Source organism: Amia ocellicauda, chromosome 13 (assembly GCF_036373705.1).
Source record: "Amia ocellicauda isolate fAmiCal2 chromosome 13, fAmiCal2.hap1, whole genome shotgun sequence".
NCBI lineage: Eukaryota > Metazoa > Chordata > Actinopteri > Amiiformes > Amiidae > Amia > Amia ocellicauda.
Window position 1 is genome coordinate 6,518,482 of NC_089862.1, and position 14,089 is coordinate 6,532,570.

The 14,089-nt window shown below is 45.3% G+C and overlaps 11 non-coding genes across 11 annotated transcripts; all 11 read left to right on the forward strand.

The window, feature by feature from the left end:
• Positions 1–442: 442 nt before the first annotated feature.
• Positions 443–515, forward strand: trnav-uac (transfer RNA valine (anticodon UAC)). Its single transcript has one exon. It is a non-coding gene; the product is annotated as a tRNA-Val (tRNA).
• Positions 516–1,046: 531 nt separating this feature from the next.
• Positions 1,047–1,119, forward strand: trnam-cau (transfer RNA methionine (anticodon CAU)). The gene has a single exon. It is a non-coding gene; the product is annotated as a tRNA-Met (tRNA).
• Positions 1,120–1,814: 695 nt separating this feature from the next.
• trnav-uac (transfer RNA valine (anticodon UAC)) lies at positions 1,815–1,887 on the forward strand. The gene has a single exon. It is a non-coding gene; the product is annotated as a tRNA-Val (tRNA).
• Positions 1,888–2,418: 531 nt separating this feature from the next.
• Positions 2,419–2,491, forward strand: trnam-cau (transfer RNA methionine (anticodon CAU)). The gene has a single exon. It is a non-coding gene; the product is annotated as a tRNA-Met (tRNA).
• A 695-nt stretch (positions 2,492–3,186) lies between these two features.
• On the forward strand, positions 3,187–3,259 carry trnav-uac (transfer RNA valine (anticodon UAC)). Its single transcript has one exon. It is a non-coding gene; the product is annotated as a tRNA-Val (tRNA).
• A 531-nt stretch (positions 3,260–3,790) lies between these two features.
• trnam-cau (transfer RNA methionine (anticodon CAU)) lies at positions 3,791–3,863 on the forward strand. Its single transcript has one exon. It is a non-coding gene; the product is annotated as a tRNA-Met (tRNA).
• A 1,300-nt stretch (positions 3,864–5,163) lies between these two features.
• On the forward strand, positions 5,164–5,236 carry trnam-cau (transfer RNA methionine (anticodon CAU)). The gene has a single exon. It is a non-coding gene; the product is annotated as a tRNA-Met (tRNA).
• Positions 5,237–6,779: 1,543 nt separating this feature from the next.
• On the forward strand, positions 6,780–6,852 carry trnam-cau (transfer RNA methionine (anticodon CAU)). Its single transcript has one exon. It is a non-coding gene; the product is annotated as a tRNA-Met (tRNA).
• A 1,299-nt stretch (positions 6,853–8,151) lies between these two features.
• Positions 8,152–8,224, forward strand: trnam-cau (transfer RNA methionine (anticodon CAU)). The gene has a single exon. It is a non-coding gene; the product is annotated as a tRNA-Met (tRNA).
• Positions 8,225–9,522: 1,298 nt separating this feature from the next.
• trnam-cau (transfer RNA methionine (anticodon CAU)) lies at positions 9,523–9,595 on the forward strand. The gene has a single exon. It is a non-coding gene; the product is annotated as a tRNA-Met (tRNA).
• Positions 9,596–10,874: 1,279 nt separating this feature from the next.
• Positions 10,875–10,947, forward strand: trnai-uau (transfer RNA isoleucine (anticodon UAU)). The gene has a single exon. It is a non-coding gene; the product is annotated as a tRNA-Ile (tRNA).
• The last annotated feature ends 3,142 nt before the right edge of the window (positions 10,948–14,089 follow it).

Genomic DNA, 14,089 nt, shown 5'->3' on the forward strand with positions numbered 1-14,089 from the left:
GGACTCTGAGATAGCTTGAGAGCCTACAAACTGCCTTATTTCATAGCTTTGGCTCCTGTTGTTGTTGGCAGTGTCAGTGGAGGTGGTGGTAGTTGTAGTTGCAGAAATGGCAAACCTTGTAGTGTGGATGAGAAGTAATAATACCGTCAGAGCTAGGAGGTAATACCATCCAAGCCAAGGCAGCTCTGGTATCTTGCGTGATTTTCCAGCTCAGTTTGCTTTTTCTTTGCTAAATGTGGGACTATTATCACAACAGGGCACGTATCCTGTGCATTACACTGCTAACTGAATGAAGTAAAGTTCATAGATAGATAGTGGACAATTGCTGCACAATTCTGTAGGTTTCTCCTGCATCCTTTTTTTGGGGATGCAACAGGAGAGATAAGGTTGTTTTTCTGCTGTGCTCCTAAACAGAGCTCCATTAGGAAGCTGACTGTCTGTGGTTTCTGTAGTGTAGTGGTCATCACGTTCGCTTTACATGCGAAAGGTCCCCGGGTCAGAACCGGGCAGAAACAGACTGACTTATGAGAAGCATTTTAGGCCGTGGATTGGCAGAGCCAGAGCAGGACTCTTAGCTGTTCCACACTAGCACACAAAATGTCACGCGGCCATAGCGTCAGGAAATGCCGCAATTGTTCATCCCCTCGTACCCATCATAGGAAATTGACCGATGTGAAATTCATTGATTTGGCAAAGCTACCAGTTTGGTCCCTAGGTTCCTGTGTGTGAGTTTGAGCTTTTGCAAATATTTAGAAATGGAGAATTGAGGGGCAAAACCACATCATGTCATCATCTTAGTCCACAACAATGAAGAAAACAATTTCCCTCTCCGGAGAGAGCTACACGATAAGCTGTGAGCTGAAGAGATTTCTTGGCAAGCTCAGAAAGTAGGACTGAAGCCTGACCTCTAGCATATCTGCAATCTACCAGGTGGAACAGGCGTGTCACGCACCTTCATTTAGACCATGCGTCAACCTCCGTGATAACCTGTGAGGTGAAGAGATTTCATGACAAACTCAGACAGTAGGACTAAAGCCTAAAGTGCAGCCTCGTTAGCGCAGTATTTAGCGCGTCAGTCTCATAATCTGAAGGCCGTGAGTTTGATCCTCACACGAGGCAGAACTATGTTTGTGGACGCTGATTGACATATTTTGCATACCTCTAGCACATCTGCAATCTGCCACGTCGCACAGGCGTGTCACGCACCTTCATTTAGACCATGCGTCAACCTCCGTGACGTTTTCTCAGCCCATTTTGCACAAGGAGCACATATGTCGCTTGCGTATAGAGCAAACGCTCCAACTTACCCTTGATCGGTGAATCACTGTCAGCTTGGCAAACGGAAACTGCACGTACCTAGACTGAAATATTTGGACTCTGAGATAGCTTGAGAGCCTACAAACTGCCTTATTTCAAAGCTTTAGCTCCTGTTGTTGTTGGCAGTGTCAGTGGAGGTGGTGGTAGTTGTAGTTGCAGAAATGGCAAACCTTGTAGTGTGGATGAGAAGTAATAATACCGTCAGAGCTAGGAGGTAATACCATCCAAGCCAAGGCAGCTCTGGTATCTTGCGTGATTTTCCAGCTCAGTTTGCTTTTTCTTTGCTAAATGTGGGACTATTATCACAACAGGGCACGTATCCTGTGCATTACACTGCTAACTGAATGAAGTAAAGTTCATAGATAGATAGTGGACAATTGCTGCACAATTCTGTAGGTTTCTCCTGCATCCTTTTTTTGGGGATGCAACAGGAGAGATAAGGTTGTTTTTCTGCTGTGCTCCTAAACAGAGCTCCATTAGGAAGCTGACTGTCTGTGGTTTCTGTAGTGTAGTGGTCATCACGTTCGCTTTACATGCGAAAGGTCCCCGGGTCAGAACCGGGCAGAAACAGACTGACTTATGAGAAGCATTTTAGGCCGTGGATTGGCAGAGCCAGAGCAGGACTCTTAGCTGTTCCACACTAGCACACAAAATGTCACGCGGCCATAGCGTCAGGAAATGCCGCAATTGTTCATCCCCTCGTACCCATCATAGGAAATTGACCGATCTGAAATTCATTGGTTTGGCAAAGCTACCAGTTTGGTCCCTAGGTTCCTGTGTGTGAGTTTGAGCTTTTGCAAATATGGAGAAATGGAGAATTGAGGGGCAAAACCACATCATGTCATCATCTTAGTCCACAACAATGAAGAAAACAATTTCCCTCTCCGGAGAGAGCTACACGATAAGCTGTGAGCTGAAGAGATTTCTTGGCAAGCTCAGAAAGTAGGACTGAAGCCTGACCTCTAGCATATCTGCAATCTACCAGGTGGAACAGGCGTGTCACGCACCTTCATTTAGACCATGCGTCAACCTCCGTGATAACCTGTGAGGTGAAGAGATTTCATGACAAACTCAGACAGTAGGACTAAAGCCTAAAGTGCAGTCTCGTTAGCGCAGTATTTAGCGCGTCAGTCTCATAATCTGAAGGCCGTGAGTTCGATCCTCACATGAGGCAGAACTATGTTTGTGCATGCTGCATGACATATTTTGCATACCTCTAGCACATTTGCAATCTGCCAGGTCGCACAGGCGTGTCACGCACCTTCATTTAGACCATGCGTCAACCTCCGTGACGTTTTCTCAGCCCATTTTGCACAAGGAGCACATATGTCGCTTGCGTATAGAGCAAACGCTCCAACTTACCCTTGATCGGTGACTCACTGTCAGCTTGGCAAACGGAAACTGCACGTACCTAGACTGAAATATTTGGACTCTGAGATAGCTTGAGAGCCTACAAACTGCCTCATTTCATAGCTTTGGCTCCTGTTGTTGTTGGCAGTGTCAGTGGAGGTGGTGGTAGTTGTAGTTGCAGAAATGGCAAACCTTGTAGTGTGGATGAGAAGTAATAATACCGTCAGAGCTATGAGGTAATACCATCCAAGCCATGGCTGCTCTGGTATCTTGCGTGATTTTCCAGCTCAGTTTGCTTTTTCTTTGCTAAATGTGGGACTATTATCACAACAGGGCACGTATCCTGTGCATTACACTGCTAACTGAATGAATTAAAGTTCATAGATAGATAGTGGACAATTGCTGCACAATTCTGTAGGTTTCTCCTGCATCCTTTTTTTGGGGATGCAACAGGAGAGATAAGGTTGTTTTTCTGCTGTGCTCCTAAACAGAGCTCCATTAGGAAGCTGACTGTCTGTGGTTTCTGTAGTGTAGTGGTCATCACGTTCGCTTTACACGCGAAAGGTCCCCGGGTCAGAACCGGGCAGAAACAGACTGTCTTATGAGAAGCATTTTAGGCCGTGGATTGGCAGAGCCAGAGCAGGACTCTTAGCTGTTCCACACTAGCGCACAAAATGTCACGCGGCCATAGCGTCAGGAAATGCCGCAATTGTTCATCCCCTCGTACCCATCATAGGAAATTGACCGATCTGAAATTCATTGGTTTGGCAAAGCTACCAGTTTGGTCCCTAGGTTCCTGTGTGTGAGTTTGAGCTTTTGCAAATATGGAGAAATGGAGAATTGAGGGGCAAAACCACATCATGTCATCATCTCAGTCCACAACAATGAAGAAAACAATTTCCCTCTCCGCAGAGAGCTACACGATAAGCTGTGAGCTGAAGAGATTTCTTTGCAAGCTCAGAAAGTAGGACTGAAGCCTGACCTCTAGCATATCTGCAATCTACCAGGTGGAACAGGCGTGTCACGCACCTTCATTTAGACCATGCGTCAACCTCCGTGATAACCTGTGAGGTGAAGAGATTTCATGACAAACTCAGACAGTAGGACTAAAGCCAAAAGTGCAGCCTCGTTAGCGCAGTAGGTAGCGTGTCAGTCTCATAATCTGAAGGCCGTGAGTTCGATCCTCACACGAGGCATAACTATGTTTGTGGACGCTGCTTGACATATTTTGCATACCTCTAGCACATCTGCAGTCTGCCAGGTCGCACAGGCGTGTCACGCACCTTCATTTAGACCATGCGTCAACCTCCGTGACGTTTTCTCAGCCCGTTTTGCACAAGGAGCACATATGTCGCTTGCGTATAGAGCAAACGCTCCAACTTACCCTTGATCGGTGACTCACTGTCAGCTTGGCAAACGGAAACTGCACGTACCTAGACTGAAATATTTGGACTCTGAGATAGCTTGAGAGCCTACAAACTGCCTCATCTCATAGCTTTGGCTCCTGTTGTTGTTGGCAGTGTCAGTGGAGGTGGTGGTAGTTGTAGTTGCAGAAATGGCAAACCTTGTAGTGTGGATGAGAAGTAATAATACTGTCAGAGCTAGGAGGTAATACCGTCCAAGCCATGGCTGCTCTAGTATGTTGCGTGATCTTCCAGCTCAGTTTGCTTTGACTTTGCTAATTGTGGGACTATTATCACAACAGGGCACGTATCCTGTGCATTACACTGCTAACTGAATGAAGTAAAGTTCACAGATAGATAGTGGACAATTGCTGCACAATTCTGTAGCTTTCTCCTGCATCCTTTTTTTGGGGATGCAACATGAGAGATAAGGTTGTTTTTCTGCTGTGCTCCTAAACAGAGCTCCATTAGGACACTGACTGTCTGTGGTTTCTGTAGTGTAGTGGTCATCACGTTTGCTTTACGCCCGAAAGGTCCCCGGGTCAGAACCGGGCAAAAACACACTGTCTTTGAGAAGCATTTTAGGCCGTGGATTGGCAGAGCCAGAGCAGGACTCTTAGCTGTTCCACACTAGCGCACAAAATGTCACGCGGCCATCGCGTCAGGAAACGCCGCCATTGTTCATCTCCTCGTACCCATCATAGGAAATTGACCCAACTGAAATTTTTTGTTTTGGCAAAGCTACCAGTTTGGTCCCTAGGTTCCTGTGTGTGAGTTTGAGCTATTGCAATTATGGAGAAATGGAGAATTGAGGGGCAAAACATCACATCATGTCATCATCTTAGTCCACAACAATGAAGAAAACAATTTCCCTCTCCGCAGAGAGCTATACGATAACCTGTGAGCAGAAGAGATTTCGTGGCAAACTCAGACTGTAGGACTGAAGCCTGACCTCTAGCATATCTGCAATCTACCAGGTCGAACAGGCGTGTCACGCACCTTCATTTAGACCATGCGTCAACCTCCGTGATAACCTGTGAGGTGAAGAGATTTCATGACAAACTCAGACAGTAGGACTGAAGCCTAAAGTGCAGCCTCGTTAGCGCAGTAAGTAGCACGTCAGTCTCATGATCTGAAGGCCGTGACTTCGATCCTCACACGAGGCAGAACTATGTTTGTGGAAGCTGACTGTCATATTTTGCATACCTCTAGCACATCTGCAATCTGCCACGTCGCACAGGCTTGTCACGCACCTTCATTTAGACCATGCGTCAACCTCCGTGACGTTTTCTCAGCCCGTTTTGCACGAGGAGCACATATGTCGCTGGCGTATAGAGCAAACGCTCCAACTTACCATGATCGGTGACTCACTGTCAGCATGGCAAACGGAAACTGCACGAACCTACACTGAAATATTTGCACTCTGAGATAGCTTGAGAGCCTACAAACTGCCTCATCTCATAGCTTTGGCTCCTGTTGTTGTTGGCAGTGTCAGTGGAGGTGGTGGTAGTTGTAGTTGCAGAAATGGCAAACCTTGTAGTGTGGATGAGAAGTAATAATACCGTCAGAGCTAGGAGGTAATTCCATCCAAGCCATGGCTGCTCTGGTATCTTGAGTGATTTTCCAGCTCAGTTTGCTTTTTCTTTGCTAAATGTGGGACAATTATCACAACAGGGCACGTATCCTGTGCATTACACTGCTAACTGAATGAAGTAAAGTTCATAGATAGATAGTGGACAATTGCTGCACAATTCTGTAGGTTTCTCCTGCATCCTTTTTTTGGGGATGCAACAGGAGAGATAAGGTTGTTTTTCTGCTGTGCTCCTAAACAGAGCTACATTAGGAAGCTGACTTTCTGTAGTGTAGTGGTCATCACGTTCGCTTTACACGCGAAAGGTCCCCGGGTCAGAACCGGGCAGAAACAGACTGTCTTATGAGAAGCATTTTAGGCCGTGGATTGGCAGAGCCAGAGCAGGACTCTTAGCTGTTCCACACTAGCGCACAAAATGTCACGCGGCCATAGCGTCAGGAAATGCCGCAATTGTTCATCCCCTCGTACCCATCATAGGAAATTGACCGATCTGAAATTCATTGGTTTGGCAAAGCTACCAGTTTGGTCCCTAGGTTCCTGTGTGTGAGTTTGAGCTTTTGCAAATATGGAGAAATGGAGAATTGAGGGGCAAAACCACATCATGTCATCATCTCAGTCCACAACAATGAAGAAAACAATTTCCCTCTCCGCAGAGAGCTACACGATAAGCTGTGAGCTGAAGAGATTTCTTGGCAAGCTCAGAAAGTAGGACTGAAGCCTGACCTCTAGCATATCTGCAATCTACCAGGTGGAACAGGCGTGTCACGCACCTTCATTTAGACCATGCGTCAACCTCCGTGATAACCTGTGAGGTGAAGAGATTTCATGACAAACTCAGACAGTAGGACTGAAGCCTAAAGTGCAGACTTGTTAGCGCAGTAAGTAGCACGTCAGTCTCATGATCTGAAGGCCGTGACTTCGATCCTCACACGAGGCAGAACTATGTTTGTGGAAGCTGACTGTCATATTTTGCATACCTCTAGCACATCTGCAATCTGCCAGGTCGCACAGGCTTGTCATGCACCTTCATTTAGACCATGCGTCAACCTCCGTGATAACCTGTGAGGTGAAGAGATTTCATGACAAACTCAGACAGTAGGACTGAAGGCTAAAGTGCAGCCTTGTTAGCGCAGTAAGTAGCGCGTCAGTCTCATAATCTCAAGGCCGTGAGTTCAATCCTCACATGAGGCAGAACTATGTTTGTGGAAGCTGCTTGTCATATTTTGCATACCTCTAGCACATCTGCAATCTGCCAGGTCGCACAGGCTTGTCACGCACCTTCATTTAGACCATGCGTCAACCTCCGTGACATTTTCTCAGCCAGTTTTGCACGAGGAGCACATATGTCGCTTGCGTATAGAGCAAACGCTCCAACTTACCATGATCGGTGACTCACTGTCAGCATGGCAAACGGAAACTGCACGAACCTACACTGAAATATTTGCACTCTGAGATAGCTTGAGAGCCTACAAACTGCCTCATCTCATAGCTTTGGCTCCTGTTGTTGTTGGCAGTGTCAGTGGAGGTGGTGGTAGTTGTAGTTGCAGAAATGGCAAACCTTGTAGTGTGGATGAGAAGTAATAATACTGTCAGAGCTAGGAGGTAATACCGTCCAAGCCATGGCTGCTCTAGTATGTTGCGTGATCTTCCAGCTCAGTTTGCTTTGACTTTGCTAATTGTGGGACTATTATCACAACAGGGCACGTATCCTGTGCATTACACTGCTAACTGAATGAAGTAAAGTTCACAGATAGATAGTGGACAATTGCTGCACAATTCTGTAGCTTTCTCCTGCATCCTTTTTTTGGGGATGCAACATGAGAGATAAGGTTGTTTTTCTGCTGTGCTCCTAAACAGAGCTCCATTAGGACACTGACTGTCTGTGGTTTCTGTAGTGTAGTGGTCATCACGTTTGCTTTACGCCCGAAAGGTCCCCGGGTCAGAACCGGGCAAAAACACACTGTCTTTGAGAAGCATTTTAGGCCGTGGATTGGCAGAGCCAGAGCAGGACTCTTAGCTGTTCCACACTAGCGCACAAAATGTCACGCGGCCATCGCGTCAGGAAACGCCGCCATTGTTCATCTCCTCGTACCCATCATAGGAAATTGACCCAACTGAAATTTTTTGTTTTGGCAAAGCTACCAGTTTGGTCCCTAGGTTCCTGTGTGTGAGTTTGAGCTATTGCAATTATGGAGAAATGGAGAATTGAGGGGCAAAACATCACATCATGTCATCATCTTAGTCCACAACAATGAAGAAAACAATTTCCCTCTCCGCAGAGAGCTATACGATAACCTGTGAGCAGAAGAGATTTCGTGGCAAACTCAGACTGTAGGACTGAAGCCTGACCTCTAGCATATCTGCAATCTACCAGGTCGAACAGGCGTGTCACGCACCTTCATTTAGACCATGCGTCAACCTCCGTGATAACCTGTGAGGTGAAGAGATTTCATGACAAACTCAGACAGTAGGACTGAAGCCTAAAGTGCAGCCTCGTTAGCGCAGTAAGTAGCACGTCAGTCTCATGATCTGAAGGCCGTGACTTCGATCCTCACACGAGGCAGAACTATGTTTGTGGAAGCTGACTGTCATATTTTGCATACCTCTAGCACATCTGCAATCTGCCAGGTCGCACAGGCTTGTCACGCACCTTCATTTAGACCATGCGTCAACCTCCGTGACGTTTTCTCAGCCCGTTTTGCACGAGGAGCACATATGTCGCTGGCGTATAGAGCAAACGCTCCAACTTACCATGATCGGTGACTCACTGTCAGCATGGCAAACGGAAACTGCACAAACCTACACTGAAATATTTGGACTCTGAGATAGCTTCAGAGCCTACAAACTGCCTCATCTCATAGCTTTGGCTCCTGTTGTTGTTGGCAGTGTCAGTGGAGGTGGTGGTAGTTGTAGTTGCAGAAATGGCAAACCTTGTAGTGTGGATGAGAAGTAATAATACCGTCAGAGCTAGGAGGTAATACCGTCCAAGCCATGGATGCTCTGGTATGTTGCGTGATCTTCCAGCTCAGTTTGCTTTGACTTTGCTAATTGTGGGACTATTATCACAACAGGGCACGTATCCTGTGCATTACACTGCTTACTGAATAAAGTAAAGTTCACAGATAGATGGTGGACAATTGCTGCACAATTCTGTAGCTTTCTCCTGCATCCTTTTTTTGGGGATGCAACATGAGAGATAAGGTTGTTTTTCTGCTGCGCTCCTAAACAGAGCTCCATTAGGACACTGACTGTCTGTGGTTTCTGTAGTGTAGTGGTCATCACGATTGCTTACGCGCAAAAGGTCCCCGGGTCAGAACCGGGCAGAAACAGACTGTCTTTGAGAAGCATTTTAGGCCGTGGATTGGCAGAGCCAGAGCAGGACTCTTAGCTGTTCCACACTAGCGCACAAAATGTCACGCGGCCATCGCGTCAGGAAACGCCGCCATTGTTCATCTCCTCGTACCCATCATAGGAAATTGACCCAACTGAAATTTTTTGTTTTGGCAAAGCTACCAGTTTGGTCCCTAGGTTCCTGTGTGTGAGTTTGAGCTATTGCAATTATGGAGAAATGGAGAATTGAGGGGCAAAACATCACATCATGTCATCATCTTAGTCCACAACAATGAAGAAAACAATTTCCCTCTCCGCAGAGAGCTATACGATAACCTGTGAGCAGAAGAGATTTCGTGGCAAACTCAGACTGTAGGACTGAAGCCTGACCTCTAGCATATCTGCAATCTACCAGGTCGAACAGGCGTGTCACGCACCTTCATTTAGACCATGCGTCAACCTCCGTGATAACCTGTGAGGTGAAGAGATTTCATGACAAACTCAGACAGTAGGACTGAAGCCTAAAGTGCAGCCTCGTTAGCGCAGTAAGTAGCACGTCAGTCTCATGATCTGAAGGCCGTGACTTCGATCCTCACACGAGGCAGAACTATGTTTGTGGAAGCTGACTGTCATATTTTGCATACCTCTAGCACATCTGCAATCTGCCAGGTCGCACAGGCTTGTCACGCACCTTCATTTAGACCATGCGTCAACCTCCGTGACGTTTTCTCAGCCCGTTTTGCACGAGGAGCACATATGTCGCTGGCGTATAGAGCAAACGCTCCAACTTACCATGATCGGCAAACAGAAACTGCACAAACCTACACTGAAATATTTGGACTCTGAGATAGCTTCAGAGCCTACAAACTGCCTCATCTCATAGCTTTGGCTCCTGTTGTTGTTGGCAGTGTCAGTGGAGGTGGTGGTAGTTGTAGTTGCAGAAATGGCAAACCTTGTAGTGTGGATGAGAAGTAATAATACTGTCAGAGCTAGGAGGTAATACCGTCCAAGCCATGGATGCTCTGGTATGTTGCGTGATCTTCCAGCTCAGTTTGCTTTGACTTTGCTAATTGTGGGACTATTATCACAACAGGGCACGTATCCTGTGCATTACACTGCTTACTGAATAAAGTAAAGTTCACAGATAGATGGTGGACAATTGCTGCACAATTCTGTAGCTTTCTCCTGCATCCTTTTTTTGGGGATGCAACATGAGAGATAAGGTTGTTTTTCTGCTGCGCTCCTAAACAGAGCTCCATTAGGACACTGACTGTCTGTGGTTTCTGTAGTGTAGTGGTCATCACGATTGCTTACGCGCAAAAGGTCCCCGGGTCAGAACCGGGCAGAAACAGACTGTCTTTGAGAAGCATTTTAGGCCGTGGATTGGCAGAGCCAGAGCAGGACTCTTAGCTGTTCCACACTAGCGCACAAAATGTCACGCGGCCATTGCGTCAGGAAACGCCGCAATTGTTCATCCCCTCGTACCCATCATAGGAAATTGACCCAACTGAAATTCTTTGTTTTGGCAAAGCTACCAGTTTGGTCCCTAGGTTCCTGTGTGTGAGTTTGAGCTATTGCAATTATGGAGAAATGGAGAATTGAGGGGCAAAACATCACATCATGTCATCATCTTAGTCCACAACAATGAAGAAAACAATTTCCCTCTCCGCAGAGAGCTATACGATAACCTGTGAGCAGAAGAGATTTCGTGGCAAACTCAGACTGTAGGACTGAAGCCTGACCTCTAGCATATCTGCAATCTACCAGGTGGAACAGGCGTGTCACGCACCTTCATTTAGACCATGCGTCAACCTCCGTGATAACCTGTGAGGTGAAGAGATTTTATGACAAACTCAGACAGTAGGACTAAAGCCTAAAGTGCAGCCTTGTTAGCGCAGTAGGTAGCACATCAGTCTTATAATCTGAAGGCCGTGACTTCGATCCTCACACGAGGCAGAACTATGTTTGTGGAAGCTGCTTGACATATTTTGCATACCTCTAGCACATCTGCAATCTGCCAGGTCGCACAGGCTTGTCATGCACCTTCATTTAGACCATGCGTCAACCTCCGTGACGTTTTCTCAGCCCGTTTTGCACGAGGAGCACATATGTCGCTGGCGTATAGAGCAAACGCTCCAACTTACCATGATCGGTGACTCACTGTCAGCATGGCAAACGGAAACTGCACGAACCTACACTGAAATATTTGCACTCTGAGATAGCTTGAGAGCCTACAAACTGCCTCATCTCATAGCTTTGGCTCCTGTTGTTGTTGGCAGTGTCAGTGGAGGTGGTGGTAGTTGTAGTTGCAGAAATGGCAAACCTTGTAGTGTGGATGAGAAGTAATAATACTGTCAGAGCTAGGAGGTAATACCGTCCAAGCCATGGCTGCTCTGGTATGTTGCGTGATCTTCCAGCTCAGTTTGCTTTGACTTTGCTAATTGTGGGACTATTATCACAACAGGGCACGTATCCTGTGCATTACACTGCTAACTGAATGAAGTAAAGTTCACAGATAGATAGTGGACAATTGCTGCACAATTCTGTAGCTTTCTCCTGCATCCTTTTTTTGGGGATGCAACATGAGAGATAAGGTTGTTTTTCTGCTGTGCTCCTAAACAGAGCTCCATTAGGACTCTGACTGTCCGTGGTTTTTGTAGTGTAGTGGTCATCATGTTCGCTTTACGCGCGAAAGGTCCCCGGGTCAGAACCGGGCAGAAACAGACTGTCTTTGAGAAGCATTTTAGGCCGTGGATTGGCAGAGCCAGAGCAGGACTCTTAGCTGTTCCACACTAGCGCACAAAATGTCACGCGGCCATTGCGTCAGGAAACGCCGCAATTGTTCATCCCCTCGTACCCATCATAGGAAATTGACCCAACTGAAATTCTTTGGTTTGTCAAAGCTACCAGTTTGGTCCCTAGGTTCCTGTGTGTGAGATTGAGCTATTGCAATTATGGAGAAATGTAGAATTGAGGGGCAAAACATCACATCATGTCATCATCTTAGTCCACGACAATGAAGAAAACAATTTCCCTCTCTGCAGAGAGCTATACGATAACCTGTGAGCTGAAGAGATTTCATGGCAAACTCTGACAGTAGGACTGGAGCCTGACCCGCAGTAGGTAGCGCTTCCGTCTCATAATCTGAAGGTCGTGAGTTTGATCCACATAATATTGGTCATAGATTAGATCTTGTGCTGTCTTTATCCAATTTAGAGTTCTTAGATACTGTCATTTCTGATCAGTATTCAATAATGTTCAAGTCTGTGTCTACATATCCTTTCCCTTTTTCTCAGCCCTGATGTTACTCCCAGTCCATTCACTCATCTACTACCAATCAGTTTTCATAATTTTATTTAATATATTTCATGGATGATGTTTAAGCTGGACTAGACATTGAATCATTGGTTGAAGCTTTAAATAAATCTTGTACTTTTACTCTTGATAATGTCGCTCTGCTCATGCCAAAGAGAGTCAAGTGCGTTTCACAGCCTTGGTTAAATGACATCACCCCTGCACTTAGACAAGTTTGCAGAAAAGCTCAGCGTAAGTGGAAACGAGACAGGTCTCTTATGATGTTTTAAATACGTGTTTAATAAACTATCAGAGAGGAGTAAAGGAAGCAAAAGCCAAGTTTTTCTCTATATTAATCTGTGATAATGTAAATCGACCAAAAGTTATTATCAAAATAATTGATTCTGTTTTAAACCCAATTAAAACTGCTTGTCTGGATGCCACCCAAGAGAACTGTGACACATTTTTAAACTTCTTTATTCACACAATTGAGCAGATTAAGGGTGCGATTGTACCTTCAGTATTCGACCAACCACTTATTCCTTTCTCGTCCAGCTCCTTGACTCCCTTTGAACCAGTTACGTCAGAACAGTTAGCAGATGTAGTCTCCAAGATGAAGTGTTCCAGCTATAAACTGGATATTCTTTCTCCACGCCTTCTTAAAGAAGTTTTTACGACTATTAGTTCTAGTGTGTTAGCTATAACTAACAGCTCATTAGCAAGTGGAGTTGTTTCAAGTAGTTTTAAACATGCAACTCTACATCCTTTGTTAAAAAAACAATTGGATTCAGCAATACACAATAATTAAAGACCAATTTCCAAACTGCCTTATATTTCTAAGGTTTTGGAGAGAGTTGTTTATTTGCAGCTCTACTCCTATCTAAATACATTCAATATATTAGATACATTTCAGTCTGGTTGTAGACCCCTGCACAGCACTGAATCTGCATTGTTGAGGGTCACTAATGATATTCTTGTCTCCATGGATTCAGGTTCACCTGTCGTCTCAGGTTTTATTAGATCTTAATGCAGCATTCGACACAATCAACCATAATCTTCTACTCAATTGTTTAGAATGTACGGTTGGGATCCAGGGTATGGCTCTTCAGTGGTTTTCCTCCTATCTAAAGGACGTTCTGTGTACATTTAGGTAATTATTTTTCTACGGTGGCTCAATTACATTGTGGTGTTCCTCAAGGGTCGATTTCAGGCCCCTTGTTATTTTCACTGTATATGCTTCCTTTGAGCTCACATTTTCAGAAGTACAGCATATCTTATCACTGTTACACCAACGATTTCCAATTTTATTTCCCAGTGAGTGTAGACAAGAATTGTTAATCTGAGAACGCCCTAAATTGTTTCAAAGATATTAAAAATTGGCATTAAATAATTTCTTACAATAATTGATTTATCGATAAGTCGATAAAACGCAAACAATATTAAAATCCAAGTTCAAAAAGTGATAAAAGCCCATCTGCTAAAACATACAGCTGAAAGCAGAAGAAAAGTCTATGAACAGAAGCCTGGCATGAGTCTTACCACCCTCCAGGTGGTTAAGAACCTAGTTCATGAGAGTGATGGTTGCATCCTCCACCCCTCTTCCCGTCCTATAAGCAAACTGCAGGGGATATAATTGGTCCTGAACCTTGGCCATAATCTCACCCTTAACAATGTGTTCAAAAGCTTACAGGGCTACAGGTCTACATTCATTCAAGGTTTGGGGAAATGTTACTACTGGTACTACCAGTGACTTCTTCCACATTGTAGGAACTCTCTGCTGTAGCAGAGACAAATGGAAGATGGA